We start from the raw sequence: 22,466 nt of genomic DNA on the forward strand, positions 1-22,466 counted from the left end.
GGGAAGATGATTTGCTTGTAGACAGCAAGCTTATTTTTCAGGGACAATGACGACCGACGGTTAATCAAAGGATACAGTAGTTTCAACAAGACGTTACACTTTGTCACCGTCTTGTCAACCTGTTGCCTGAAGATAAGCTTGCTGTAGAGGGTCAAGCCAAGGTAGTCGGCCTCATTGGCCCATTCCACAGTCGTGCCATTGAGGATGATTTTACAGTCCCTAGGCGAAACATGTTTATGTGGTTTAGAGTGGGGGAAAATAATGACCTGGGTCTTCGCCGCGTTGATACAGATCTTCCAGCTGGTGAGATACTCTGTCAGGGCATCCAGGCCTCGTTGGAGTTTTGCCACTACCCCATAAAACATTTGACAGATGGAAAATTTCCTGATACACCGACGAAGTCGGGTGCCGAGGAAAACAACTGTTTTTATCTCCGACGAAATCGGGTGCCAATCAAGGTGTCGACGAAATCAACTGTTTATTCACCGACGAAATCGGGTGTAGTGAAAATCAACCATCATGAATGCCAACTAAATCTGGTGCTGACCAAATCATATGCATGGACAACCTATTTAGTCGGGTGGCTCTTAGACATTATTTAGATTGACGTATCAATCGATGGATCAAGTAGTGTTTATATAGCCGATTTAATCGGGGTAATAGTTGATAAATTACATCTGTTTAGTGTATTGTTTACAAGTGAAGCAGTTGAGATCATTGCACAAAATATAATTATTAAAATTAGTTAGAAAGAGAATATCTAACATGTTATTTCCAAAATGCGTAGTGTGTGTATGTATGTGTGTGTGCAAAAAGTTCATTTTTGGCACTTATCGTTAACTCGCAATAAATTTCGACGGAAATTTTTGGTTTCCATTGAATATTGGTCGGACTGGACTATTGACTAAGGATCAATTTCTTCACCCCCGCTTAGTCACTAAACCAGGTTTAAGCGGGGTAAATACCGCTTTAGAGTTAAACCGGAGGTGAACAAATTGGCCCTAAGAGTCTTTGGTCAAACTACATTCTTTTATATTACTTTATTGTAAAATTAGTAATAAACCGGTTCTTCACTACATGGTGAAATGATCGGATCAGATTATGAACTCTGAAGCTATGACCAAATACATTTTTTATTTCAGCAAAACACGAATAAAGGCAGATTATGGAGGCTGAATGGAACAATTTTCGAAGCCCTTCCAATCTTAAGTCAGGAATCTGTCTGGTGGGAATGAGCTAAAAGTGATCAGATTTCTATCTTTTTTTAAGTTTAATTCTTCAAAACTCTAAACTATCCACCTGGCGGTAATGATGCTTTTCTCATTTTCCGATCCAACCCATAATCAATAGAAATAGGACAGAAATCCTCTTCAAATGCAACCTGTTGCAAGGATAATTATCTAAAAGGTGAACTAAACTTTTAACGCGTTTTTGAAATATTCAAGTATTTTAAACCAACTACAGTTAAACCTCCATGAGTCGATGTTCTATGACTCGATATCGACTCATGGAAGCAAATTATTCCATACTAAAAAATATTTTCTAGGTTACTGTGATGGTCCCTCCAAAGAGCTTTCCAAGGATTTTCTATTCTACATCTCGATATTTCTATGAGTCGATGGTCCCTTCAATATCGACTCATGGAGGTTTGACTGTATTTCTAGTTACCTTCATTTTCCGATAGCCTATTTCCTCACGAATGGCAGCTATCAACTCCAGAAAGATAACTCCTGGACCCTACATATCGTATACCCATCAAGACATGGGCCGGGATCTACGGCTTTTCTTGCTTTCTGAAGAAAAATGCTCTCAAATTAATTTTTTATACTCTATTTCATAGTGATTAATATTCATTTGGAGTTTTTGAAAGGAAAGTGCTGCGTACCATCTAGGGTGGGATGCAAATGGGGGACGATGCGTGGAGGAGACGAATGAACCACGAGTTGCAACAGCTGTTGGGAGAACCATCAATCGTTCGCACTGCAAAAATCGGAAGACTGCGGTGGGCCGGGCACATAACCAGAATGTCGGACAGTAATCCGGTGAAAATGGTTCTCGACAACGATCCAACGGGCACAAGAAGGCGAGTTGCGCAGCGGGCAGGAGGAAGATGACTTGCAGACCCTCCGTAGACTGTGTGGTTGGCGACGTGTAGCCGTGGACCGAGCCGAATATAGACGACTTTTATGTGTACTGCAAAGGCCACTTTGGCCTTAGTCTGAATAAATAATAAATAAATTTATTTTCAAAATAAGTTCATCACTTACTAAATCATATAATATCGATCAAACAAATACAAATAAATCACCCTATTTCGTCGGGTTATGCTTGCTTTCGGTTTTAAATATCCGATTAATAACTTATTTTGGTAGACCAAAAACAACCGATTTCATCGGGAATCGTCTACTGTCCATTAGAATACAATTACTAATCGAGCAATTTACTTGCTTTTTTTTCGAGACTTTTTTTCGTCGGCAGCATTTCATTATTTGATTGAATCAGTTCATTAATCATCCAATTCTTCAGATTTTCATCGGTCGATTTTATCGGCCTGATTGCTTTTCTGCCGTCGACTATGCTAGCCGATTAGTCTACCGACTAAATTGCTTCAAATCTATTGATTTAGTCGGCCGATTTAATGTATTGTTTAATCACTAAACGCCCCTGTAAAGCTCCCATAAGCGTCTGTGCAACAAACAACCGATTAGTCGGATGCAAAGTAGGCCGATCCGACCGACGAAAACCGACTAAGTCGGGGGAAAAGTCGGTAGGATGTTTTATGGGGTAGCGCTATGATCACTCTACCGTTATAGACGATATAGTGTTCAATCGCTTTGACATTTGATTAGTGTATATGCTGCTGAATGTTTTCTGTGGTGATGACGATGATGATGATGATTGATATAGGTGTACGCGTTAGGAGCAAACGTCAAATGAGAAATAATCATGGCCGACTGTGTTTCTCGCGATTCTGATAACAGATGGCAGTAGTGTTTTCTGAAAAGCTAATGACGATAATTTTTCCAACAGTTTGTTTGAAGAGTTACGGCTGTTTGTCGGTGCAGAAACTGTTGGTAATGAATTATTAGCAGTAGCCTGGGTGCTGCGGATAGAGCCGCTTTTCTGCGCTCAAGCGAGTAGAGGGATATTTTGAAATCACTCCCATAAACAAAATTATTTTGCAGTTACTTGGCTGTCAAACATTTCCCGCTCTTCGAATTTTTCTTTCCACGCTGCACGAGGGCGCACAAATGCGCTAGACTCTACATGACTTAACGATTGTTTACATACATTCATGCTCCAATCAGCTGCTGAATCTCAAGAAATTTCGTAACTAGGGTAAAACGACCTGGACCCTCCTTAGCCGTGCGGTAAGACGCACGGCTACAAAGCAATACCATGCTGAGGGTGGCTGGGTTCGATTCCCGGTGCCGGTCTAGGCAATTTTCGAATTGGAAATTGTCTCGACTTCCCTGGGCATAAAAGTATCATCGTGTTAGCCTCATGATATACGAATGCAAAAATGGTAAACTTGGCTTAGAAACCTCGCAGTTAATAACTGTGGAAGTGCTTAATGAACACTAAGCTGCGAGGCGGCTCTGTCCCAGTGTGGGGATGTAATGCCAATAAGAAGAAAAGAAGAAGAAGAGGGTAAAACGACCTATTATGGAGGGGTTAAGCACCGTGTCAAAACAAAATTGATTACAATTTTTTTTCAAAAATTACCTGTTGGTCGATTTTCACATTGTAGTAGTTGAATAGGATGCTCGTTAACTATAGTTTCGTAAATATTACGTCAATTGTGCTGAAATTATGTTGTTTTGTTTTTATCACAATAAAAACAATTTTTATTTATTATCAGACTAAGGCTGGAGTGGCCTGTGCTGCACATAAAAGTCTTCTCCATTCAGCTCGGTCCATGGCTGCACTTCGCCAACCACGCAGTCTGCGGAGGGTCCGCAAATCGTCCTCCACCTGATCGATCCACCTTGCCCGCTGTGCACCTTGCCTTCTTGTTCCCGTTGGATCGTTGTCGAGAACCATTTTCACCGGATTACTGTCCGACATTCTGGCTACGTGCCCGGCCCACCGCATTCTTCCAATTTTCGCGGTGTGAACGATGGATGGTTCTCCCAACAGCTGATGCAACTCGTGGTTCATTCGCCTCCTCCACGTACCGTCCGCCATCTGCACCCCACCATAGATGGTACGCAACACTTTCCTTTCAAAAACTCCCAGTGCGCGTTGGTCCTCCACGAGCATCGTCTAGGTTTCGTGTCCGTAGAGAACAACCGGTCTTATAAGCGTTTTGTAGATAGTTAGTTTGGTACGGCGGCGAACTCTATTCGATCGGAGCGTCTTACGGAGTCCAAAGTACGTACGATTTCCAGCCACTATGCGCCTCCGAATTTCTCTGCTGGTATCGTTATCGGCGGTCACCAGTGAGCCCAAGTACACAAATACTCGTGGTGGGTGGCTTACATTGACCTCTCTTGAGTCTCTTCCTATCATGTACTTCGTCTTCGACGTATTGATGACTAGTCCAATCCGTTTAGCTTCACTTTTCAGTCTGATGTAGGCTTCCTCCATCCTTACGTGCCATGATATCAATGTCGTCGGCGAAACCAAATAACTGGACGGACTTCGTAAAAATCGTACCACTCGTGTCAATCCCTGCCCTTCGTATTACTCCCTCCAAAGCGATGTTGAATAGCAGACACGAACGACCATCACCTTGCCGTAACCCTCTACGCGTTTCGAAGGGACTCGAGAATGCCCCTGAAACTCGAACTACGCACATCACCCGATCCATCGTCGCCTTGATCAACCGTATCAGTTTATCCGGAAATCCGTTTTCGTGCATTAGCTGCCATAGCTGGTCCCGATCGATTGTATCATATGCGGCTTTGAAGTCGATAAATAGATGATGTGTGGGCACGTTGTATTCGCGGCATTTCTGCAATACCTGACGTATGGCGAACACCTGGTCTGTGGTAGAGCGTTCACCCATAAATCCCACCTGGTACTGCCCCACGAACTCTCTTGCAATTGGTGTTAGTCGGCGGCATCAAATTTGGGAGAGTACCTTGTAGGCGGCGTTCAGCAATGTGATTGCGCGGTAGTTGCTACAATCCAGCTTATCGCCCTTTTTGTAGATGGGACACACGACACCTTCCATCCACTCCTGCGGCAGAACCTCATCTTCCCAAACCTTGGTAATCACCCAGTGCAGCGCTCTAGCTAGTGCCTCACCACCGTGTTTAAACAGCTCTCCTGGTAGTTGGTCAACTGCAGGGGCTTTGTTGTTTTCAGCCGGCCGGCCTGGAGATTCGGAGCCGGAAGTCGCATGTCCTGCGCGCGTGCTCCTAGGTTCATTACCATACCGCCACCGTTGTCTGCCATATCGCCATTCAGATGCTCTTCGTAGTGCTGCCGCCACCTTTGGATCACCTCACGCTCGTTCGTAAGAAGGTTCCCGTTTATGTCCTTACACATATCGGGCTGTGACACGTGGCCCTTACGTGAACGGTTCATCTTCTCTTAGAGCTTTCGTGCGTTATTAGCGCGGTACAGTTCCTCCGTCTCTTCACGGTCTCGATCTTCCTGCTGGCGCTTTTTCCTCCGGAAAATCGAGTTTTGTCTGTTCCGCGCCCGTTTGTATCGTGCCTCGTTCGCCCTCGTGCGGTGTTGCAGTAATCTCGCCCATGCTGCATTCTTCTCCTCAACTAACTGCTCACATTCGCCGTCATACCAGTCGTTTCTCTGATCCGGAGCCACCGTGCCTAGTGCAGCGGTTGCGGTGCTTCCAATGGCGGATCGAATATCTCTCCAGCCATCTTCAAGAGATGCTGCGCCTAACTACTCTTCCGTTGGGAGTGCCACTTCCAGCTGCTGCGCGTAGTCTTGGGCTAGTCTACCGTCTTGTAGCCGCCCAATGTTTAGCCGCGGCGGACGACTGCGACGCGTGTTGATCACCGTCGAGAGTTTTGAGCGCAGACATACTGCAACGAGTAGTGGTCGGATTCAATATTCGCACTGCGGTAAGTGCGTACGTTCGTGATGTCGGAGAAGAATTTACCGTCGATTAGAACGTGGTCGAATTGGTTTTCCGTTACTTGATTAGGTGATTTCCATGTGGCCTTGTGGATATTCTTGCGGGGGAAGAAAGTGCTTCGGACTACCATTCCGCGGGAGGCTGCAAAGTTTATGCATCGTTGGCCGTTGTCGTTCGATACGGTATGCAGACTATCCGGTCCGATGACCGGTCTATACATTTTATCCCTTCCTACCTGAGCGTTCATGTCACCGATGACGATTTTGACGTCCCGCAGTGGGCATCCATCGTATGTCTGCTCCAGCTGCACATAGAACGCTTCTTTCTCGTCGTCGGATCTCCCTTCGTGTGGGCAGTGCACGTTGATGATGCTATAGTTGAAGAAACGGCCTTTTATCCTCAGCTTGCACATCCTTGCGTTGATTGGCTGCCACCCAATCACGCGTTGGCGCATCTTTCCCAGCACTATGAAGCCGGTTCTCAGCTCGTTGGTGGTGCCACAGCTTTGGTAGAACGTAGCCGCTCGATGCCCGCTTTTCCACACTTTCTGTCCTGTCCAGCAGATTTCCTGCAGCGCTACGACATCGAAGTTGCGGGGATGTAAGGGAAGATCCATAAAGTACGTCACGCAAAAATAGGTGATTTTCAACCCCCCCTCCCCCCTTCGTCACACTTTTTGTATGAAACCACTAAAATTTTTGTATGGGTCGTCACGCAGCTCGAAACCCCCCCTCCCCCCTAGGAGCGTGACGTACTTTGTGGATGGCCCCTAATGCAACCTGCGAAGCCTAGCGACATGCAGTTCCATGTTCCAAGCTTCCAATCGTGATCCTTTATTCGTCGCCTAGGTCGTTGCCGATTGTATCGAGTCGTATTATCTTCTATGTCGTTCGTAATAGTTGTTTTTAAAAGCGGCTTATTGGGCCTGCGCAAACCTCCTGTCTCGTCGGAGGGCCGTCGTGTCAGGGCTGTTTAGCGTCCCACCTAACACCAGCGCTTTGAGCGGCACACGGTCGCTTTGGCGGAGCCTACTTGCGGATTCATGCAGCTTTTTATAGAGGTTTAACAGGGTCCACTGTCAAACCCCACCACATCCTAGGCAGGCGCCACAACTCGCAGATGGCCTGGGGAGGGATCGTCAAGCCCTTGGACATAGTCCCTGCTGCCCCTGATTCTGCTATGTAATATATGATATACTGAGTGTGGTTGCAACCATATATCATTTATCTATACTGCCGATGATCGATGTCAGGCCATTAGGCCGAATGGTCATTAGGCCCAACGATCATTAGGCCGAATGAGAAGTAAGAAGCAAATCGTGAAAAATTAGAGTTTTTTCTTTTTCCTTCTTCATTCTTCCTCCTTCTTTCTTGCTTCTTACTTCTTTTTCTTCTCTTTTCTTTGTTCTACGTTGGTTCTTCTTTCTTCTTCGCTCTACTTTCTTTCTTTTCCATAATTTTTCTGCTTTATTTTTCTTCTTTTTTAATCAACACGCTCAATTTAACTGTTCAATCTATTGAATGTCCAACTTTACCATCACTATGATGGATAGTGATATTCCTTTCATTTTGGAGTGCTGTCACACATTTCAAAAGTGCGTTAAATACTTTGGTGCAATTAATAGATATTTGAGTTTTCCAAATGTCACTTTGATCTGTCAAAATAATACACACCAAATACCACCAAATATTGTACTTCCAGTTGAAACCGAAGTGAGCTCTCGCGACAATCGAGTTTTCTCCCTTTTCCTTTTCTCGCAACTACATCGCGACTAGTGCGCATCATGGCGCATGGCGGTAGTATAGATGCGCACTAGTCGCGATGCAGTTGCGACATCAGGAAATAAGGAAAAACTCATTCGTTGCGAGAGCTCACTTCGATTTTCAACTGGAAGCACAATACAAAAACCGAACTGAGCTCTCGCGACAATCGCATTTTCTCACATTTCCGGATGTCGCAACTGCATCGCGATTAGTGCGCATCTATGCCATAGTCGTGCGCTATCATGCGCATCACTCGCGATGCAGTTGCGACATCCGGAAATGGGAGAAAATGCTATTGTCGCTAGAGCTCCGTTCGGTTTTCAACTGGATCTAGAATATTATTGTGTATTACTGTATGTCTCTTTGTCGCTGCAAAAAAAAGAAAACAACAAGGCCAGTAAACGTCAAAATTTATGAAGAACGAAAGAGATAAAGATATTTTTCCGTGCTCTACACGGAGATATTCAATTTACCAATTAATGGATACTTTTATGTGCTATATATTTCTCCCTGCAGAAAAATTAACCGATTTTCAGAAGTTCGGCGGCATAACTTAGACGATCCCCACCAGTGCGTAAATAAAGCCAAAATAGCAACCTCTATCATGACGCGAACTCGCACCGGTCGTTGGTTTGGTAAACGGGTTTGGGAAATGTAAACGCAACCTTCGGTGAATAGCGAGTTGGCAAATTTGGCGACCCGCTCCAACCGTTGCCAAACCATCACACGGAAATAAAGAGAAACGCATAAATAAAAAATGCGCCGCCTTCTGAAAAATGGTTCGGTTATTCATCATCAAAACCATTGTGATGGAGGTCAGTTTAGTTTGGATTTCAACTGATTGGCGGCGCTAGTGCATATGAAATAACCTGATAGGTTAGATATCTCGAAATCTGGAATTTTTAGAATATTGGCGTCTTCTACAAAATTGTTCGGGAGGTCAAAACCATCATGACGAAAACAAGTTTAATTTGAAATACAAACTGCTTGGCGGCGCTAGTGAATTGAAATAACCTAAAAGGTTAGATATTTCGATAGTTGAAATCTTAAGAATATTGCCGTCTTCTACAAAGTTGTTTGGATGATTAAAACCAACATGACGAAAGCAAGTTTAGTTAATAATACAACCGCTTGGCGGCGCTAGTGTATTGGAAATAACCTGATAGGTCAGGTATCTCAAAATATGTAATTTTTAGAATATTGCCGCCTTCTACAAAGTTGTTCGGGTGGTCAAAACCATTATGACCAACGCAGGTTTAGATTGAGATATAACCGCTTGGTGGCGCTAGTGTATAAGAAATAACCTGCTAGGATAAATATTTCGAAATCTGAAATTTTTAGAATATTGCCGTATTCCACAAAGTTGTTCGGGTGGTGAAAACCGTCATGATGCAAGCAAGTTTAGTTTTAAACATAATCGCTTAGTGGCGCTAGTGCATAAGAAATAAACTGATAAGTTAAATATCTCAAAATCTGGAATTTTCAGAATATTGCCGTATTCTACAAAGTTACTTGCCATAAGACGAGTTCGTACAATTCCATTTAATTCCACCCCTTGGTTGTGCCTTTGACAGATACTTATTTCGACTTCTACAGTAAGGCCATCTTCAGTGTCTCGTACTTGACTCGATTCGACTCAGCTCGAGCGCCAACGAGTATTGGTGGTTTCAAACAAAATTTCTGGTTTGACTACCCTCTTAAATCTTACATAATAATCAACCTAACAGATAATTCGGATAACTTTGTATAAGATGGCCACTTTCCAACTCTAACGGATTTAGAAATATTTAACCTAACAGGTTATTTCTCATGCACTAGCGTCGCTATGAGTATAAATTCCAAACTAAACTAGTCTCCATCATAAATGTTATGGCTACCCGATCAACTTTGTAGAAGACAAAATCTTTCGTCTTATAGATCTCGAGATATCCACCTCACTAAATTATTGCATATAAGCTAGCGCCATCTAGCAGATGTGTGTCTAGCTAATCTGATAATCTCAAAATGCATTACGCACATATTTATATTACAAAAGTTGGAGCGCGTTCTGAAAGATTTGAAAATAAATAATAATTTTTCCCTGATTTTATTTATTTCCGTGTTTGCCTCAATAGCAACCGGATATTCACCACCGGTGAGAAGCATGACTGCACTTCAACAACCTTGATAGAAACAACCGGTGCGAGAACAAGTGCATAAATAAAATATGAACGCATTTCGTTCCTAACCTAGACACTCATTTGGATACACATCGGTGGGGATCGTCTTATTAATGAGTTATGCCGTTGAACTTCAAAAATGGGTTAATTTTTTCTGCAGAGAGAGAGATATAGCACAAAAAAGTACCCATTTATGGGTAAACGCAGGCGATTCATTGCCTGCTTTGAGCGTGCTTACAGCGGCACACTAGGAGCTAACTTTCTGAAATCAGTATGACGAAAGGCATCTAAGGTTCGATTTCTAAAAATTAAGCACCTTAATCGAAAGAAATATTTGGTAGGCGTAGTAGCGGACATCATCCTTCATAACCGGTATACCAAATAGTTTTCATGAAAAGTTTCTAATTTTGAGAAAACCCGCGTTAGATGTCTTTCACCATACAAATTTCTGGCGGTTAACTCATGCTGGCTATTCTGTCCATATACTATAGCGCCTGGATGTGACAGCGGCGGGTAGAAAATCAGCCACTGCCAATAATTCGTTGTGACAGCTTTACTGTTCAACAATGCAATTTAAAGGGAAAAAATGCATATTTGGCGCTATGAGGCAAATATTGTTAAATAGTTTTTATGCAATGTAAAGAAACGTGTCAAAAGTTATCAATGAATGAACCTTATGTACGAAAACGTTTCAAAAACAATTGCAAATATTGTTATATTAGAGAAATATGTTGATGTATTGTATCCTTAGTGTTAATACAATCTGTGCAACCATCAAGAAACAATGTATCCTATTGTATACCGTACCGTATGGTAATTCAATTAATTGAACCAATAGTACATTTTTATCCGGGTACTTCGACCCCAATTGGGGTATACTCAATTAAGGCTTTTAAGGTAAGGCAATTAAGGTAAGTATAAGGTGAATTGAACTCACTATTGGACAGTTTATTTCTTTCGTGTAGAGACTGGGTATATATCAATAAGCCATTTTATGAGACAGATTCGAACAGCTGATCAAAATTTTGAGTGGAGGGCTCGGTCTTTGTTTTGGTAAATTTGCACGTAAACCATCATCATTTCGTCATCATCATCATCATTTCATTTCATTTTCGCAAATGTTCCTTGTAAAATGTAAATATTAGTATTTGGTCTCCTGTCATTTGAGCTTTCTATAAAATGGCTTATACCAAATTTTCAAAGCAACTTATCTGCTTTTGTGAACAAAGATTCAAACGTCGATTCGACGAATCGCATTGCACTCCCACGCAAACCAACACCACCAATAGTTAGCAGAAGTCTTCACCTACGTGCTAATGGTGTTGGTGTGCGTATGAGTGCTATCAGTTTTGTCAAATCGACGTTTGAATCTTTGTTTACAAAAGCAGATAAGTCGATTTGAAATTTTGGTATTGATATATTATATCAAGACAAAATTTTCAAAACGACTTATCTGCTTTTGTAAACAAAGATTCAAACGACGATTTGACGAATCTGATAGCTCTCCCGCAAACCAACACCACCAATGGGTAGGTGAAGGTTTTCGCTACCTGTTTATGGTGTTGGTTTGCGTGGGTGAGCTATCAGATTCGTCAAAACGTCGTTTGAATCTTTGTTTACAAAAGCAGATAAGTCGTTTTGAAAATTTTGTCTTGATATTATAATAGCATTATAACACATAACACATAACGCTTGTAACGCTTATGTGACTCCTGTTGTGTTTCGGTAACCTCTTGCATCGAATGCTCTTGAGCAAATCGTTGCCCGTGTCAGCTGTCAGTGAGTGTTCGTGTGTGGAAGAAAATCTCTTTGTTGTCAAAATAAAGTATCGAGTTTTATCGCAACATTCAATCGTCGTCCTTTTCTGGTGAGGAAGTGCTGTCTTTTGTGAATCCATTTCTGGGATATAGCTGAACATACCCATTGTGCGATTAGTTTATTTCGGGAAAGACGTAGTTGTCTAAAATTTCCGTGGTTAAGTTTCCAAATTGCAAGTGGATTTTGTTCGATTTAATTTCTCTCGTTGGGAGTCGATTGCGTGCTGGAAGTGGGAAGGCCAAAGTAGTGCTCCACAGAGTAGTGCCAAGTTCTTTTTTCTCGTTCGCTGAGCGGATGTGTTGTGAAACAGTGACCAGCGGAAATTTGTGAATTTTGCTCGGTGAAGGCCAAATTGGTTAGTTGAAGCGTCGGTGGTTACTTTCGAACTGCATAGAAGCAATATCGGAAAGGATTTCCCCCTGACAAACCCAGTAATTATTGTGTTATTCAAGGCAGCAGCAGCAGGTAAGATGTCCGCCATTGTTTTTATCTGGTTTTTATTCGTTTCGGTGCTCCAATCGTAGAATATTTGCGAAATGTGTATTTTAGGCAATATACTTTTATTTAGATACGCAATTGAGAGTTTGGCTTGATTTTTCTATGCGGAATTACATAAGCTGCAACAAAGACAAACTATTAGGTCATTTTTTAAACAAATTTTGTAATACCAGGGCTGGTAACCAGTAACTTTTTATTATCTTGCTTCTTGAGGTTTGTAATTTGAAAGAGGTTTTTGTGTAAGGCAATTTATATTACATTTTTGTATTTATGATATAACTGTTTTGCTTACGGCAAATAATAAAAAAAGATAAACAATGGAATTTATGCGGGTGGTTTTAGAGATAATATCATACTCATTTATTGGGCAACGGAATATTAGTACCAAGTGAAGTACTACTCAACTCACCTGCGAATTTGTCTTCCTATCGAAGAAGGTGGTTTAAAATTCACCCGACTCGTTTGGTCATATAGTTTTACTATGCCTGTCAATCTTTATATACATTAAATTACGATTACATCCGCAAACATTGAAAGCTCTCTGTGTATCCAGTATACAAGTTCAATCTTGTAGATTACCTTCAACGTTGTATGAAAGTTCGAAATGTTCACTAATTTCTTTTTTCATGAAATTGTTCAGATATTCTATTAATAAACACCTGGAAGCCCAAGACGATTTGAACGAATTGAAAATCTTGATATTGGTCGATTCATTGGCGAATTAATTTGTGATTAAATAATTCCAACTGTTTTATTTGTGTAGGGAAGACTTTCAGGTTCATACTTTTACATCCGGACCAGAACACTGTTTTTTTTTCAATGCAAAGGTTTGAGAGGATGAGGTTTTACTGCTGGAATGGATGCAAGTGTCGTGTATTGAAAAGAGTGATACACTGGATTGCGCTATCGCGCGATCCCATTGCTGAACTATGGCAAGGTGATGGTGATGGCGCAGAATACTATGGCAAGGAGATGGGTCTTTCGTTTATTATTTATTTATTTAGCCTAAGGTCGGGGTGGTTTCTGCAGTACATAACTATCGTCTTCATTCAGGACGGTCCATGGCTGTACGTCGACAGCCACGCAGTCTGCGAAGAGTCCGCAAATCGTCTTCTACTTGATCGATCCACCTTGCCTGCTCTGCACCTCGCCTTCTTGTTCCCGTGGGATCATTGTTGAGAATCTTTTTTTTACCGGATTTTTGTCCGACATTCTGGCTACGTGTCCGGCCCACCGGATGTTGCAATTCGTGGTTTGTTCGCATCCTCCACGAACCGTCCGCCATCTGCACCCCACCATAGATGGTAACAAGCCATGAAAACGACGCTATCGCATTTGTATAATACAAGTTGGAAAAAACTGATTCGAATAGGCGGCCCCTAACGATGGGGTTCGATGAAACGCTTTGTTCTCGCTCATGTCATGTTGGGGACCATATTTTTTCGACCAGCTGTGTAAAACAAATTGAAATGCATCATCAGAACCGGTGCCCCCGCAATTGGAGCTTATTGAAAAAAAAATATAATGGGTTGTAGCCCCCCGAATCAGTTCATTATCGTAACAGCTACCGAAAAACGTCTCTCACGGTATGCTACCTATCGAGAGTGTATACAGACATGATAAGTGAGAGATTTGCTCATTCTCCTTTGGATTCAAACCCTGATCCCTGCCCTTCGTATTACTCCCTCCAAAGCGATGTTGAATAGCAGACACGAAAGACCATCACTTTGTCGTAACCCTCTGCGCGTTTCAAAGGGACTTGAGAGCACCCCTGGAACTCGAACTACGCACGCCACCCGATCCATCGTCGCCTTGATCAACCGTATCAGTTTATCCGGAAATCTGTTTTCGTGCATTAGCTGCCATAGCAGATCCCGATCGGTTGTATCATATGCGGCTTTGTAGTCGATAAATAGATGACACGTTGTATTCGCGGCATTTCTGCAATACCTGACGTACGACGAACACCTGGTATGGGGTAGAGCGTTCACCAATAAATCTCGCCTGGTACTGCCTCACGAACTCTCTTGCGAATGGTGTTAGTCGGGGTCAACAAAATATGGGAGGGTACCTTGTTGGCGTCGTTCAGCAATGTGATTGCGAGGTAGTTGCTACACGACACCTTCCATCCACTCCTGCCTCACCACCGTATATAAACAGCTCTCCTGGTATTTGGTCAACTCCTGCGGCTTTGTTGTTTTTTAGCCGGCCGATCTCCTCCTGGATTTCCTGGAGATTCGGAGCCGGAAGCCATTTGTGCTTATTTTGCGTCTCGTATGACTCAAGAATTGTCGACTTCGACACGTCTCACGTGAGGGGGAGGTATCGACAATTCTCACTTCATTCGAAACGCCTCACCTCATACGAGACGCAGAATAGGCATAGTTCATTACCATATTGCCACCGTTGTCTACCATATCGCCAGTCAGGTGCTCTTAGTAGTGCTGCCGCCTCCTTTGGATCACCTCACGCTCGTTTCTAAGAAGGTTCCCGTTTATGTCCTTACACATATCGGGCTGTGGCACGTGGCCCTTACGTGAACGGTTCAACTTCTCATAGAACTTTCGTGCGTTATTAGCGCGGTACAGTTCCTCCGTCTCTTCACGGTCTTGATCTTCCTGCTGGCGCTTTTTCCTCCGAAAAATCGAGTTTTGTCTGTTCCGCGCCCGTTTATATCGTGCCTCGTTCGCCCTCGTGCGGTGTTGCAGCAATATCGCCCATGCTGCATTCTTCTCCTCAACTAACTGCTCACATTCGCCGTCATACCAGTCGTTTCTCTGATCCGGGGGCACCGTGCCTAGTGCAGCGGTTGCGGTGCTTCCAATGGCGTATCGAATATCAAGTGTTGATAAATCGCTAAGAATTATAATTTTCTGAAATGAAAAATATTCTTTGTTTTGGGCAGTGCAACATATTTTGAACCCCCAAATGTACACATTTTGGACAACCCCAATTTAGTCTCATTAATGTCGAATTTCTCATTTAGGGGGAAATGCTTATCTAATCTTCCGGTCAATTACATCTTATAGTGCATACTCCTGTATATACACGATTGTGATGCATCACCTGTGCTAAATGTGCACATATTACATGGTAATCTAACTTGATTGTCTGCTTTTTTAGAATTCCCAATAAGATTCCGTTGAAATATCACAAAGGATGGTAATTGTTTGTGGAAAGGGAAGAAAAATGCAGTGGGTACCGGCCAAGTCCCCCCTGGCGGTACTAAAATGATAAGCGGGAACAATACCTAATTCCATTTAAATCTTTTAGTATCATTAGTGATTACCACTCGTTGACCCATGCTCGACCAAAATAGTAAAATTTAGCTTGAATATTTTAATTTTGTTTGATTTTTATTTTTTTGCCATCGAATTATTAGGAGCTTATTTTCAGCGGCATATAATGCAAGAGAGGGTAAAAACTCTGCGTTGTATAGAACAGTTTATGAGGTCCCCGATTCGGTGCATTATTGCACTGCCGTGTGGAGCTTAGTTGTCCCGTGTCGTTTATTGCGATGTCGCTCTCGCATCTTGAACGCTTTTGCTTGAACAAATCATTTTATATAAAGGCTGGTCATGTTAATAATTCATTCCAGGGGCGTCTCGTGAACTTTTGGTACACCTGTTCTATCAGCCTGCTAAAAAAAATATGCATCAAGCTGAGTGGTTTCGAATGAAAGTTGTGTATTTAATCTAATATTACAACCTTTTCTTGTGCAACCTAACCAAACATCAGTCCACTGAAATGTTTTCGAGTATAGTTTTTCAAATTTTGTGAAAACTATGCCTTTTTCTCTATCTTGATTGATTTTGATTATTTGGGAAAAAAACATTAAATCGGGACTGCTTTGCGATTTGGGCGTATCTTATTTTGAAAACAAACATTGCTTCATGGATTCCGGAGAATGCAAGCGTTTCCATCCTAAACTAATTCCCTTATCCGGTAGAGGAAAGCTTAATCTGTCGGATCCATACTGTGGTTTCCTCATAATATGCTTGTTTTAGTAGGAATTCCCCTTCCAATGTTTGTTTACAAAATAAGTTACGCCCAAATCGCAAATTGGTCCCGAAATAATTCAATTTTATAATATTTTATAATATTAAAATTTTGATGTCTCTTTCGAAAACTCAAACATTAATTTATTATTGTTCTTGATGCTGAGTTGTTTATGATGCATAATTATCAGGAGAAAAAAGAAAAACAAACCGTTCCCAATCATCGAATAATGAACGAAAGCGTGCGCGGTGCGCCTTTCGGCAAAGCACAGCCTGACACTTCGACCGAGTCTAACGAGTCTAACCGAAGGTACGTAGCGTCGTTGATTGTTCTCGCAGCGCGTCGAACGGGTTGGACTCCTGCGCAACATAGCAGAACTTGCATCTAGAGATGTCGTAAAATCCCGATTAATCGATTAGTTACTAATCGATTACTCTTGATTCTTGTCGATTATTGAATCGATTAATCATTGTATAGTAATCGATTCAAAATTAATCGATTATCACAACGATGAATCGATTAATCGAAATAATCAATTAATTTTCGACATCCTTATGATGTCGTAAAATTCTGATTAATCGATTAGTAACTAATCGATTACTCACGATTCCTCTCGATTATTGAATCGATTAATCGTTGGGTAATAATCGATTCAAAATTAATCGATTATCCCAACGATGAATCGATTAATCGAAGTAATCGATTAATTTGCGACATCTCTACTTGCATCCAAACACTGCTTCGCATTCGAAAGAGGATGATGTGAGGAAACGAAGAAAGCTGGCAACGCTCACGCTGGTTCTCTGTGCGCGGTGAACGAGTGAGCATACCAAGGAGGAAATTATTTCAAAACTTTTGTAATGGCGCAAGACTTTACATTTGACTTCTGGCAGCGCTGCTGTTGGTTCTTTATCATGAATCGTACGACTGGCAAAAGCTTTCTAGGGTAAATCACTACTTGGGCCTATGGACCCGGTTCCCGGCTCACTGCACAGAAAACTAATGATTTATACTGTTTGAAAGCCGTAGGTTCATGATTGATAATTTTTTTAAAGTCTCCCATTTATTTTTCACAATACTCAATATTTTTCAACCACTTGTTTTACTCCTAATTAATCCAATTGTAGAAAACAAAAATGTATATTTCAAAATTTCGCTCTCCGATGCCACACCACTGAGCCGGAGTGATTCTTTTCACTTTTACAAAACGGTATCATCAAATAAACACCTACCTGAAAATCGTCACAGTGCTCTATACAACCATTGCTTGAAGCTGTTAATCACTACACCATAATTCTAAACACACGCGCTTCAATTCTTCATAATTTTTCGTTTCACTAGAACTTATTTAAACACATTAGAATACATTTTAAAATGTATCCTCAAACCGAACAAAAAATCACCTCGGTCCAAGAATTTCTTGCCGTACCGTGCTGCCAAAACGCCCAGGAGTATGAAAATGATCTTTCATTGTTAATAGGAAAATTGTCTAATACGTGGACGCTATCATGTTATTTATAATTCTCTCGATTTCAAAAGGTGAAAAAAATATTGTTTTTAAGTATTAGGAAGAAATTTGGATGAGTAAATATCATCTTCTCAACCGAATAAAAATGATTATGAATAATACCATCTGGCATCTTGTTGTCGTGGAACGTGCATATTTTTGTTTACGTCGCATTTTCTACCGTCCCGAGAGAGAAAGAGAGTGAAATGTTGAGAGATTGAGCGAAATTTTGCTTAGGCCGGGAACTGGTTTGGAAGTGGGCCGGAAATTAAATCGCTATGACTGAAATGAGTGCTGCACCTCGTTAATTAAAATCAAATAAAAGCTTTTTTGAACGATATTTAGCACGGATAGCTATTTTTTAATCAGAAGTGAACATCAATGCAATATTATACAGCCCACAAAATTCAGGAAAAGTTGCTTCCTGTCATAAATATCAATTAAATAATGCAGTCGTATACAAGTTAGGCCGGGAATGGGGTAAGAAACCCTATTCAGGTGCAATGCGACTGTTACTGTACGCCAAGCATGTGGCGTTGAGTTGATCTGTCTACGCAATATTTTGTTTCGTTAGATATTAAACCATCATTGGAAGTATTACGTGAAACTTTGTTTAAAAATTTTACTGGGTAATTATTTGCCCTAATAATTAATAGCTTAGAAATTAATTGTAAGGACATTAGTTTCCTACTTCTGAACTAAAAATGGTTACCTGTTCCATGAACAGGTAGAACGTATGGACGAGGCGCCTCTGATTCATTCTAGTGCTCAAATCTTTTGGTAGATACTTCTCCAACAAAATGTATCTTAGAATTATGAATAGATGTTGAATAATGTTGAAATGTTTAGTATAATGTTGAAGTGGAACTAAGACGAGTTAGTTTTTGCATCTAAGGAGACGACTCTTTTCAACATTGGCGTAACTAGCCAAGATGGCTAAGGGGGCTATAGCCCCTTCATCTATTTTCTCTATTTTTCTAAAAATACAAAGTTAATTGCCTACATTACTGCCGTTGGACGCATAAATGTCACATGTTACATTTTAACATTTTTGAGGTTTTGATGTTTATCGTCATAATTTGATACGTATTTTTGAAATATTTTGTCAACACATACGTTTTATTCTAGAAAACTCGAAAAAAATCATAAGTCAATTTGTCACATTCGAACAAATGGACGCATACTTGTCACACCGGGATAAATATACGCATACTTGTCACACTAAAAAAAAAGAGATATAAAAATCTCATAAAAGGACACATAGCACTGCGTGATGTGTCCTGAGGACCGTCCATAAAATATACCACACTCTAAAAAATCATCACGTCATATTCACGTGAAAAATCACGTAACTGATCTGTCTCGAACAAACGACGAGTGTTACGTGAAATTTTTAGAAGAATTTTTTTTTTCAAACATTCTCGAATTAAAAAAATGTTCAGAAAAAATTAACTTTTCGTTTAATCCGCAGCAATAATATTAGCTATTTTCGAGCAAGAAAGTGGTTTCAAATTCTCAGCGATACTCATTGACATCATTTCTCAACAATTCTGATAAACATCATTCGACATCCGCCGGTAAATTCGATTTTTTCTTCAACAGTGTTTATGCGATAACTCCGAAGCGCACTAAATGACGGCATTTCCTTTCCAATGATCACCTTATACGAGACGCAGAATAGGCAGGGGGGAGGGGGCGAAAAGGTCTCCTATTTATGGGCAGTCGCTGATCAGTTTTACATTTATTCCAAAATCACTATATTGCCAATGCCCAATACATTTCAAAACATGTAGTGGTTATCTGCTGCCATGTAACTATCACTAAAAGTTCACGTAACTAGTACGGAGAAATCATGTCAGGTTCACCTGATGAAACACGTAACTACTTTCAAGCTTCACGTCATTAGTACTGAAGATCCAGTCAGATTCACCTGAAAAATCACGTAACTTAAGGAAACTAAGTTTTGTTCAGGTTACATGTCATTCAGGTCACTCTCACATGAAAAGTATGGTGAATGAGAACCACATTTGTTTTCAGGTAAATATGACGTGAATATTTTTTCAGAGTGCATGCTTTTAGGGTCATCTACAATCCACGTGGATAGTTTAGAAGGGTGGCTGGTAAGTATGCAAGGTCTTTCCCTACTTTCAGAATTTATATGGGCGGTTGTCCATGGCAGAAGAGGGGAGGTATTATATTGTCTAGAACCTCTCCAAGTATAACGTGAAGTAGAGAATCAAACTGTGATCTAACTAAAATATTCAAGAACCATAAAAATGTGATAAAGAGGAACCCTTCAGCAAACCCGTTTCCTTGTAAAACTCAATTATTGTGACATGTTATGGCGATAAATTTTATTCAACGTATGAAACAAGAACAAAAATTAATCAGAACCTTCTTGCTTCATCGGACGATCAATGAAAAACGATTTTTCCTCTTCGGTAACAACAGGTTGAACTACTTTCATTAAAGAAGTTTTCTTTTCTTAAATTCCTTGAGGAGCATATTGCCAACGTACATTTGTATCAAAAGAGGATGAATCCTTTACAACCAACTTACATTGCTTCTTGGAAAACAACTCGCAGTATTTAAGGTCTTTACTGTTCATAACGACTTTTTTTCAAACACCACTTTTCGCATGGAATCCAGGTACGGGCGTGGCTTACAGTGGTTTATCGCATACTCCAAAACGGTGAGCTTTGTAGAAGTCAGTTGCTTGCATATCAAGTACGTCAACATTGTTCTTTGCATTGCCAACCATAGACTTGAAATTTTCATAACTGACGACACGTTCATGGCGCATTTTGGAATCAAACGCCGCTTGGAAAGAGTCAGCGGCCTTCAACGTATGTCCCGATTCAAAGTTCTCCAACAATATGCGCTCGACCTGAATTTCATTACTGTTTATGAGTAGGGTCATGTGATGGAATAAATTTCAGTTCTTATTTTGCGAACAACAATAATCCAACCAAAAGATAATTGTCTTCAGGTCAGCGTTTGAGGAAACTTTGAGGAAACAGCTAAGGATTTCGTTGGCTGTGCGACTGGCTCGGACCAAATGCACGCAGACAATGGGAATGCTCGTATGTAGGGACCAACAGGCGCAAAGCGCTTATTTAAGACCAACAGCCTTTATGACAAAATAATGCTCTTGAAGCAATTTAACCGTGGAAGCCGTATGACCTTGAAAATAAGTTCATAACTTACAAATAATTGAGAACTTTTTGCAAATCCACAGAAAAAACTTCTTCATCTGGTAGCACTTTGTAACCATCATCTCGATAAGACAGTCGTGATTCCTTTGGACGTTGAATATGTAGTGCATGTCCTTGTCCAGGGCAAGGAAACTACGCCACTGCCGCTAAAAACCGGGTGTTCAACCTCTTGGACCGATAATGGAACGTTTGCCGGCTCCGCAAACAGAAAAATATCACCTGTTTCTTTTTTTAAATCGAGCCCGAGGAAGTCCTCTTCCGATTCCGCGCCACTGGATTGTCTGTATTGGATATTCCATTTCCGGTTCCACTTCTACCGACAGCAAAAAATCACACTTAAGAAATACAATCGCCGCTCGCTAAATGTAAAAACAAATTAACAACAACTATCTCTCAGTTCACGGTGTGACAAATATGCGTACATTTTTCGCCTGACCAGTGAATTTCGCGGCATAAGTGTCACATTCGGGGTTTGATAGAAAAAACATGGAAAAAGTAGTTGTTTTTGGCAATGTTTCAGTCCGGCCCAACGAATATGAATATTCTTCTATAGTTTATTGCGTTAAAGTCAATAAAAAAGCGAAATTTTGCGATAATAGGATGAATGCATTTTGAAACTTCAAATGCGTTTTTCTCATTTTTCTCGTTTGTAACATGTGACATTTATGCGTCCGACGGCAGATTATGGGTGGAAATGCTTCGTTGGACCGTACCAGATTTTTATACGTGATGTAGGCAATTATCTTGAAACTAGATTTTTCTACAGGATAATTACATCAAAGTTTATTATAATGTTGATATGAAGGTATCTACCTCTAATTTGATTGTGTTACGGCTAGAGGGATTTCTAATATAATTTTTGTTATTTCAACAACTAACCAGACAGATTCATGATACATTTTGTTTCAATATTTTTCTGAAATAAATATCCCTTTCCTTGGATATGTTACCTTGCCGCGGTGGGTGGGTTTGGCAACCAAAGACATATCCTGTCGTGATGGTATCACATGTTGAATATTTTTGTTTAATGCCGCGTTATAATTGGCATTTACGCACTGATCTTATGGATGTGATCCAACGGACGTCGAGTCTTGGAGCCTTGAATGGTAGTGCAGTCAGGCAGACCCTATCCCTCAGTGATAATGGTGGTAGATCTTTTGTTTTCTGCAATACTTTTCTGAAGCGTTCCCTGATTATGATGAGTCGTAGCCGTCCTTAATTCTTGCTAGATATGTACTTATTTTTATTGTGTGTGATCAAGTTTATCGACGGTGATAGAGAATTGACTGTTGGATTCACTGAGTAGAAGTTTTATCAAAACTAGGAACGTGGCGCCTTTTTATTTTGTTATGGGTCACTTTGAAGAACCATAATTAAAAATACTGTAATATTATAACGATGGTATGCAAACAATCTAATGGCTTCATTCTCGATAATTTTTACTAATTAATA

At 40.9% G+C, this 22,466-nt stretch overlaps 1 protein-coding gene across 1 annotated transcript in view; it reads left to right on the top strand.

Annotated features, from left to right (window-relative positions):
• The first annotated feature begins 11,887 nt into the window (after nucleotides 1–11,887).
• LOC134211938 (ubiquitin-conjugating enzyme E2 R2-like) overlaps nucleotides 11,888–22,466 on the top strand; it is a 59,992-nt gene continuing 49,413 nt past the window's right edge. Inside the window, exon 1 of the mRNA XM_062689352.1 lies at nucleotides 11,888–12,260. The gene's annotated coding sequence lies outside the window, so the exon portion shown is untranslated. The remainder of the gene's footprint in view (nucleotides 12,261–22,466) is intronic.

This window comes from Armigeres subalbatus, chromosome 2 (assembly GCF_024139115.2).
Source record: "Armigeres subalbatus isolate Guangzhou_Male chromosome 2, GZ_Asu_2, whole genome shotgun sequence".
NCBI lineage: Eukaryota > Metazoa > Arthropoda > Insecta > Diptera > Culicidae > Armigeres > Armigeres subalbatus.